Here is a 10,212-nt window from a genome sequence, read left to right as displayed (position 1 = left end):
TTTTTTTTAATGTAATGACGTTTTGCTGAATACTTTTTATAGTCATTTTCCTTTCAATGTCGGTTTATATTCTTGGTTATGTTATGTATATAAGGGGCATTCAAATGAAACCTGGTGACTAGTGTAAAGTAACGATTTTATTAACTCCCAAATGTAGTTATGCACTGTACACATACTCAAAAATAGTCGCCAAAAATGTTGGCATACATTTATCCCATTGCGACACTAGCTGGTCTATTCCAACTTTGAAGAAGCTAGTAGGCTGCTGTCGGATCCAGGCCTGGACCCAGTCACAAACGTCGTAGTCCGTTGTGAATTGATATCCTTGAATAGCTTGTTTTAGAGGTCCGAAAGCATGAAAGACACACGGTGAAAGGTCTGGCCAGTACGGTGGATGTTCCAGCGTTTAGCCACCGAAACTCGTTGTTCCTGCTTACTCGCCTGTATGTTCCGTAGAGCACGATAACTTGTTATAATATTGATTTTAGATAAATAATAAGCAGTCAATGTGTAAGCATCTAATAACTTGTTTCTAACAATTAAAATTTTTGAGTAAAAGCTGAACACACTTAAAAACAATATTGAGTCTTCCTGATGAAATTATGAATCATATGAAAAGCTATGAAAGTAAAATTGGTTATTTAAATTCAATAAATAAAAAAAAAACTATAGAGCGTAAACTATTGATTTCATTTTATTTCCGGAGTGTTTTTTTAATGGAGACAGTTGTGTAGATGTTTTAATGCTAGATATTTTGTTATCTGAGCAATTTTAAAATATTGCTTATTTTTGCTATTTCAAATTTGTATCAAAACAGTGAAAAACTTGCTACGTATTTTTAAATTCCAGTTTTTATCCTATTATTGATTTTTTATCTCATTTGCTTTGTGATCTAAAAATCTTCTTTCTAAATAATAAGGAAAAGAGGAAAAAAAATTCTTTCGAAAATGTCATTTAAAACATTTCAAAAAGTTGAAGTATTTTAAAAAGTAAACAAACAACCTACGCCAACAACCCTCGCCAACAAACCTACGCTTTTTTTCTCTCTAAGAACGATTAGTGTTTAAACAAAAAGACTGCATAATCACAAAATAGGAGATAGTCGTCTGTTACTTAGAAGACTATTGCATTTTAAGAGTTAACTTTTTCTGCTTTTCTGACTTTTTGTTAGAATAATTTTTTTACTCAAATCTTACACTTCTATAATGTTTTAATTGCAATCAAAATTAAATCCATTTCCAGCCTTATGCTGCTGAAATCCTTTTATAGCTTGCTCATAGCTTTACCTTACTCTTGAATTTAATTAGTTTTATACATAAAGTTCATGACAAACCGGATCATAAATAATTGTTATTCATTTAAATTTAAGTTTTGAATCCTGGGCTATTTTTAATTTCTTTTTATTTAGAAAATAAACTTTTTTTGTTCAGCTGTTTTTGTACACGATTGTATGATAAATTCTTACTGCTGATTGCACATGCTGGTGATTGTATGAACTGGTGATTGTATACAAGTGATATACTCAGAAGTGTCAAACATTTCGAGTTTTCCATGATTATTATTGTTTTATATTGAAAATTAAGTAACAAAAATTGCAGTTTTTGACAATTTCGTAACAATCTCTTTCTGTATGACAGCACATAATGTTTTGCTAACTTACTATTATTTTTAATTAAATAATACTTCAATGATTTATAAAACCTTCAAAAGGATGATTTCATTCACTGATGTTGTAAATTGTTTCGTAATTTGGTATCCTTACATAAGTGTTGCTTATTTTTTTCAATAGAAAATTAATGCATAATTTAATTTATTTTATGTATCTATATCGAATTAAAGAATAAATACACTTTAAATGTGAGTAAATTTAAATTTCATAAAGGGTGACATGTATATATTTCTGTTATGGTTTTTCTGATAAATGATAGCGAGATTGGAAAGTTCATAAGTCTGTAGACTGATGGTAACTGATTTTATAATGGAATTTAGATTATAAACTGTATTTTTGACTTGTAAATAACAAAAAAAAATTTAATTTTCACTTTAGGCTACAGTAGACTCCCAATTGAAAATTGTTCTTAGTTAATTCTGACTCATTTTAAATAAATATTAAATAAATATAAAATTAATGATTTAAAATAGTTTAATTAATATATCCGTAAATACATCCATAGAATTCTTTTTATATAAATAATATATTGCACAAATAAATTTCTTGATAAAACTTTAAAAAACAATGCATTTAAAAAAAAATTGTAAAAATTGAAAATTTTAATTACAGAAACATTTATTAAGATATTTTAAGAGAAATGCTGACAACCTATTATGATTTTGTTCAAATGTTTCAATTTTTATATTTAGTTCATAGTTAAATATATTTATTTTGGATTGCCTGCTGTAGCCTGAATTTGTATGTTTTTCTAATATGTTTTTATACTTTAAAATTTGAAAATATCCAATTATTTTAATTTGTGTCAAAAGTTTTGTCATCGTCCATTTAATAAAATGATAATGTTTGATTAAAAAAATGATTCCTTCTTGTTTGTTACATAGTGCGGTGTCTTTATTTTCGAAGCTCAGTGGATTCATACTCAGAAACTATAGTAGACACTAGCCCGATTCAGAAATTAATGTAATGCCTAATTTAAATAACGACGTAAAATAACAATTGAGGAAACTTTAAGAAAATAACCGGAATATGCGTTACACGCAAAGGGAAACCACTAAGACGATGTGCTCTATGACTTTCAACTTTTGCGGGATGAAATACTCAATTAGACTCAATTTTTGAAATAAGGTAAAAAAAAATACTTTTTTAATGGCTACACGAGTAATTAAAAGTAGAAGAATAACAAAAAGAATCAAATAATGGGACAACTTTATGAAACCAATTATGAGTTATCTACGTTAACCAAAGTCTTTTTAAACAATGGACTGTTCTGTCATATCAGTTTTAGAATGTTTGTAAAAAATGATAAGAATAAAAGTGACAATCGATGGGAAAAATCTTTTGTGCCGAATCATTATCGAGAACAATTAAAGCAAAGGGGCCTTGAAATCAATAAAAAGCAATCGGGATGCAGCTGAAATACAATTACTCACACTGGGCATCGTTTTCCTCATTTTATATGTAAGTTGTAATAAATATATCCTGAACGCGTGCGATTTCCCAAAAAGTAAATCTTAAAAATTTCATTTTAAATCAATGTAAAAGCAAAGTATTTTCTTGATATAGCATAGTGAAAGATATTAAGGACAAACTAATATCTCATTTATAAATACATCAACGCTACAATTGATAATAAATAAGTTGTTTTAAGTAATACTAATTCTCACAGAACAGAATTACATCCCTAGTGACGATTTTCCCCCTGCTCCATGAAACCCAACTGCAGTTAGGTTAAATACTGGCTTAACTTGCGATCCTATGAAAACGTGCAATATGGGTCCAAGAATGGCCTATATAGAACCTATATTGTCTGTTGTTGCCTTTAATTCAAGGGGTGGGATTGTTCTTGTTTTCCATTTGACCCACTTATGGCCAAGAATTCGACTTCTGCAACACCCATACCTCACACCCATTTATAAGGTGGAACCATTCTTCCATCCATCCAATCATTCATCGACTGATCGTAATTTTGACCTGAATCAGAGAACGATCAATCCCCAATTCAGTACCACCAGAGATATAATTTGTTATGGTAATGTGAAGGATTTTGTAAAACGAAAGATTTAATGTGCACCAGTTACCATTTATTACACAGGGAGTCTTCGGCCGGTAGGATTCGAATTCCCGTTCCCACGAACGGAAGTCCAGCGCTCTGCCAACCAAGCTATCCCGGCCTGCCTAAATTAGCTAAATAATGCATGCAAAATATTAGGTGAATCTGACAATTCTATATAGGCCGATATTCATAGCAAGGTGGCTGAAAAAAAAATCGAGTCAATCAGAGCCAAGATAATATTGGTCCAATAATTTCCAAGTTATTTTGCTACTAGGGATGGTCCAGTTAAAGTGTACCATTTTTATTTTGATAAGAAGTATTTTAGCACTGGTAGATAGTTTTTAAAAATCTGCTATATCAACATTTAAAATATGCTTATGTAAGAGTAAGATTATAATTACAATTACAGTAATCTCCCTAAAAATTAAAAAGGGTAGTGTGACAAAAAAAGAGCACCTTCAAAGGGCAATAATCTTGCAAATTATCATTTCAATCATATTTAGCTAGCAATAACAATTATATTTATCTAATTGTATTTAGATCGGTTGTACTTAGTTAGACTAGAGCCTCTCAAAACAGAATCAAAAATATTCAAATATGAGAAATAATATTTTATGCACATTAACTTCTAGTCTGAAAATAATTTGCAGTAAGTTATTGTATTCTGAAGCTACTTCAATCTCTTTTCTTATAATATACAGTTCTATTAAACGCACTCTAAGATTCTATGTAAAATATTAATCATCAGATGATACTAAACAATTTTAGTGTTTTTACGGGACTAAAACCCGTTTGCACTTGTTTACGTCAGTGTATCCATTGGTGAAATTAGGCGATATATAGCGCAAATTGAACGATTGGATAAATTAGACGATATATTGGATAAATATAGAATATTTATTACATCAGGTATTATATAAGTATATTATAATAAATATACGAAATTATGTAGTATAAGTATACTATAATAAATACATTATAAGTATAAGTATATTATAATAAATATCCGCACTGTAGTTTTTTAATAATTACATATTTTCCACGAGTTTATAGGCAATATTTTTGCATTTAAACATACATGTAATGGGTTTTTATTCAGGAGATTTTCTATAAACTTCCTATTTATATTTATTTTTAACGTATTACAACATTAACCAATTGATACACGAACATAAACAAATGCAAATCGGCTTTAGTCACATAAAAACAATAAAGCTGTATAGTATCACTTGATAATTAAGATTTTACATACAACCTTATAGTGAGTTTAATAATTTGTGAGACAAATCACATAAAAGTATCAATGTGACTTTAGTAACACAACGATGTGAAAGGGATCCCATGTGACTTTAAAGGTAACAAATTTGCGTTTCTCATTGACTTTAGTCCTAGTTATGCATGGTTGTGACTGCAAAGTGTCAGTAATTAAATAGCCACTGAGGTCTCTTATGAGATGTCGCAAAATAAAGTAACACCGAAGTCACATTAAGACCTATTAGGAGAAGTATAAAGCGGTTATTTAGTGTGACTTTGACTACTGTAACAGTTTTTGACTTTATTGTGACGTCACTCTGACAGTCTGTGCTATCTGGGCACTCACATAAGCATATATATATATATATATATATATATATATATATATATATATATATATATATATATATATATATATATATATATATATATATATATATATATATATATATATATATATATATATATATATATATATATAATATTTTAGTATCATGATTTGGAATTAAAATACGGCTTGGACGAACAAGAATAGTTATGTTTAAAATTACCAGTGACGGGGATATACTTTATTCCTTCAATAACTTATGTAAGCCTGCATTTATCACTCTTTACTTCTGTACTTAAACAATAAGGGCAGAGAGCTTTAAGAATTTTTAATTTCTTCGTGTGGTTTTGCGTAGATTATCTTAAATACCTCGTAAAAGTGATGACTCTATGATAGCACACGTTTTAATCAATAACAATGGTTTTCATAAATGAAATATCGTATTTTCGATATTCTGCCCGAACCACATAACGCAGAAATGCGGTGATTGTACACTTCCCGTCACTGTGTCACCACAGTATCCGCATATCTTACTTTCCCCTACCCCCGTAATTATAATAATATACAGTTATGAGTTATAGATACTCCTTAATTGCGGCTTGAATAAAAATAGTGGAATTGTTGCCAGTCACATTTTTACCATAGCGACGAAGGAAGTAAATGTGACCTTGAATCCCCAATTTTAACTACAAGAGAGGACCCAAAATCGGATATAAAATAAAATTACAAGAGAGGGCTAGGATAGCCTAGTTCGTAGGGCAGACTCCCCGTGTCGTAAATAGTGACTGATGCACGTGAAATCTGTCAGGTCACAAAGTCCTCCATGTTCCCATAACAAATCAATACCTCTGGGGGTACTGATTCAGGAGCTCTCTTGTCTTCTGGATTGTGATCAAAATGACAAGGATAAAGAATTGAACATTGGTAATCGAAACCCAGAATTAGGTCGGCTGTTCAACGACGATCATAAAATAAAAATGATAGTATTGAGCAGTGGTGGGTCAGGGGATAGAGAGCTCGCCTCCCGATCAGGTAAACCTGGTAGGATACAATGGGTGGTCGATACGAATTCCGCACCCGGCTCTCACCGACCATAGTGCTGATATCCTCAGTAAAATATCCTCAGTGGTAGACGGATCATGGGTTAAAGTCCCATTGCCGTCAGACTAACCGAGATAGGTTTTCGTGGTTTTCCTCTCCAATGTTACGCAAATGTGGGATAGTTGCACCAAAGAGTTCTCTACGAAAGCACGTTTCTCTCAAAACCTGATCCAGGAAGTTTTCTTGTTTTCTAGATTATGTCCAAAATCCCTAATTTGAATTAACCCTAAATTAGATCGGCTGTTCAAGTGAAGGTTATAAAAGGAATTTACAAGGATTATAGATGAGAGATAATTATGCACTCTTATTAGTAGAATACTTAGAGCAGATAACTAAAAGAGTGGTTTTTTGTATTAGATTAGCAATTTTTATTATCAATTGAATGCTGATAACGTTTCAAAAACGATAATCAAAGGTGATATCTTAGCAACTAATATTTTTCTGGGAAATGGCGAAAATTTTATTTCAGTCAAAATTGTTTACGAGTTGTTTAGGAAAATTGGAGTTATATTCGAACATTTGAACTATCAACTCCACTGCAATTTAGGCAGGGAAAGATTTCTGTACAGTGATCTGTAGCCGAATAATTGCCAAGTCTTAGCAACTTCCGGGCAGAGGGCAGCGAGAAATCAAAAGAAATGTCCCAGAAATAAACCTACTCGAAATTTAAATCTTGCAGCCAATTCCGGGAAAACATCTACATGTTTTTTTTTTTTTTCCTGTTGAAAATCAATTTGGTGCCACTGCGATTGTAGTTGGCGTGTCAGATCACATTACGGTAGTATCCCTTTTAACAGAGAAGGACGCCACTTAATAATATCCAGGGTTTTCGTGTTCACTGTATAATAAAAAATATATACCAGGTTGTTGTTGTAGTTCATTTTACGTCGCACAATGGGCTATTGGCGACTGTCTGGGAAACATCCCTGAGGATGATCCGAAGACATGCCATCACAATTTCGATCCTCTGCAGAGGGGATGGCACCCCCGCTTCGGTAGCCCGATGACCTGCACTCAAAGTCGAGCACTTTACGGTAGAACAGTTTAACCAGAGGACCAATACCGCACACCCTCGGTCCCTACGCAGACTGATCCAAGTGGTCACCCACCCGCACACTGACCGCAACCAGTGATGCTTGACTTCGGTTATCTGCTGGGAACCGTGTATTTACGATCCGTTCATTGCGGGACTTATCTATACCAGGAAATAGGAATATTTGGAATAAAATCCAGGATAAAAGTGGGATTCGACAAGCTACCTCTTCGCTTAGAATGGAATAAAGCGATATATTCTTATTTCTGCTCCCTTTTAAGATGTTTATTTAATAATTTGCTGCGCGCTTTTATCTTACCCCTTATAAAATTTGAATTCCAAGGAAAACTAAAATCGTCATAGAAAACAAGTAAGCTAAAAGCGTAAAAATATTTTCGAAAAATCTTTTGAAATTGGTTTTATAAACCAATACTTTATTTTTACCATTTAAATTTGCTATTAGTTTGGATTTTTAAATTAAAGAATTCAATTAAAATAGAAATGCATTTTTTTTAATAGTATCTACCTATTTCAGGGTGAACAATCTTTTTTAAATTCACGGCTACTTGTATTTCTGGTTAACTAATGAAAGTTCGCATACTCGAGTATTTAGGCATGTTGACGACATTTATTGTAATTTTTATATAAATAATATTGTTTTTGGCAGTTTTGTTGAGAGAAAGACAAATGCAAAGGAACTAAGTATAGACTAAATACCAAATATTTGTGTGTTGCATTTCTAATTTAGTAGCAGCAATAGCTGTTTATTTTTGAAAATTTCATTTGTTTTTATTATTATTTTACAGTGTTGAGCATAATCTTGTATCCATTTACAATTTAAAAACTCATTGTAAAAGATTTTTGCAATAACAGGACCCTATTTACACAAATTCACAAAAGCAGGACCCTGGTTGAAAGAATGTGACTTAACGTTTATATTTTATTCACAAATTACGATTAATTTTTTCACAATTTTACAAAAACGGACCTTTCACAAAATGTCTGGACAGACCCCTGGAAACATCTAGTTGATTTGTTACTTGATACATTTATTGCACTTAAAATATTCTTATTTGTTTTTAAAGCATAATATTTTTTTTCCCTTCCGTTTCCCCATTTCTTTAATGTCACCCCTGCAAAATATTAGTTAGAATTAAGAAATTCGTTTTTCCTATTGTGACTTGTATAACTGGTTCATTCAATATATATTTTAAGTAAGATATTCTGGTGACTGAAACATTAATAATTTTTAAAGTTAATTATCAGAAAATATACCCACATGTGCTATTAATATGTGATTTTTTTTTATTAATAAAATATTCGCTTAAATTTTATGTGTTTCTATTTGAGAGAGTTATGCTTTTTAAGTAGGAATTATCATAATTTTTTTGTTTGTTTTTAGAATTTATAAATAACATATTTTAAATGGAACAACATAATATAATATTCTAGTTTTAAGTCTCATTAAAATTTTTGTGTATGGTTATCTTTTTTAATAGTAATTAGTTATGTTGTTGGAATGAGAAATTACCAAGTTTTTAGCATTCACTATAACATATGTAACTACATATACATTCATTACACAACTTTTGCTGAAAATATTTAGTTTTTATTTTAACTGAAATGAAAAGTAATGTTACTCATGTATAAATTTGACTTTCGCTTTAAATATTCTAAAGAAATCAGTATAATAAAAGTATCTTAATTTTCATTGCAGATATATCAGGAAGTAAGTGTTAAAAATTTTTTTATATGTTATTGCAATTGCACTAAATGTTAGAAGAAAATCACCACTTTTTTTAAAATAAGTATTGGTTTTGTTTGTTGTGCTAATTTTAAATAATACAGCATGAATTAATATTTATAGTTTCTTGATGCTTGCTTTTTATATTGCTTTATTGTCTGTTTACCTCTTAGTTTTATTTTTCTAATAGAATAACTTTATTCTTTTATGTAACAGTATAGGCAAGCTGTTGGAAAGGCCCTTCCTCAACTACAACACAAACAGCGCTCTTTTCTCACATTTGGGTTTGGTGATGGCACTGGTCCCTTTCCATCTCCAAGGAGAGAGAGCCATGTTAGTGTCAATGTTACACCAACATCGCACGAGTCATCTGATGACACTCCAGAAATAAGAAAGTACGATTCAACTCTGATATTCTATGTGCTGCCTTATGGAGTGAGAATCGAGCACTTTTTTAAAAATATTTTCCCCGTCTCTTTTTTGATACACAATTATTTAGCAAAGTAAATTATGTAAATATTATTCCTGAAACCTAAATTCTGTTACAGGGTTTCTATAAAGTGCTTATTAGTTCTTATTTCACTCCTCATAATGTGTTCATTTCCTTTTGAAAACAAAATCCTTTTTCTCAAACATCAAAAGTTTATATCCAAATTACCTGATTTAGTTTTAGTGCTAGATTAGTGATAAAATTAGGTGTGAGTTTTTTAAAAAAAACCGTGATACATTTAGAACAAGACGGAATACATTATAGCCCTTTATATTGACTTACGTTTGTATGTACTTGCATATTTTAACTGCTGGCTTTTTTACAAAGAAAAATACTATAATTGTTTTAAAAATTTTTGGATGGCTTTGTTTTGTATATTTTAAAAACTAGGCTTTTAACCATTGATATTTTTCATATAGATTTTATGAGTTTAACTTCGTTAATAATTTCATTATTATTTTCATTAATAGTTATCAAATTAAATTGTTTTATTTTAAAATATGATTGTTATTTCAACCTTCTTAAATAAATGAGTTC

The 10,212-nt window shown here is 30.6% G+C and overlaps 1 protein-coding gene across 2 annotated transcripts in view; it reads left to right on the top strand.

Moving 5' to 3' along the window:
• Positions 1-7,838: 7,838 nt before the first annotated feature.
• Positions 7,839-10,212, top strand: part of LOC147801912 (serine/threonine-protein kinase mig-15-like) — a 90,779-nt gene continuing 88,405 nt past the window's right edge. Inside the window, exons 1-2 of one of the 2 annotated variants that reach the window (XM_087155088.1) lie at positions 7,839-8,054; positions 9,402-9,580. The gene's annotated coding sequence lies outside the window, so the exon portion shown is untranslated. The remainder of the gene's footprint in view (positions 8,055-9,401; positions 9,581-10,212) is intronic. The other variant, XM_087155089.1, reaches the window with a different exon arrangement.

This window comes from Parasteatoda tepidariorum, chromosome 11 (genome assembly GCF_982258835.1).
Source record: "Parasteatoda tepidariorum strain Cologne lab strain chromosome 11, Ptep-v5.0, whole genome shotgun sequence".
Classification (NCBI taxonomy): Eukaryota; Metazoa; Arthropoda; class Arachnida; order Araneae; family Theridiidae; genus Parasteatoda; species Parasteatoda tepidariorum.
Note: the sequence above shows the minus strand (reverse complement) of the source record. Positions and strands in the feature narration are given on the sequence as shown.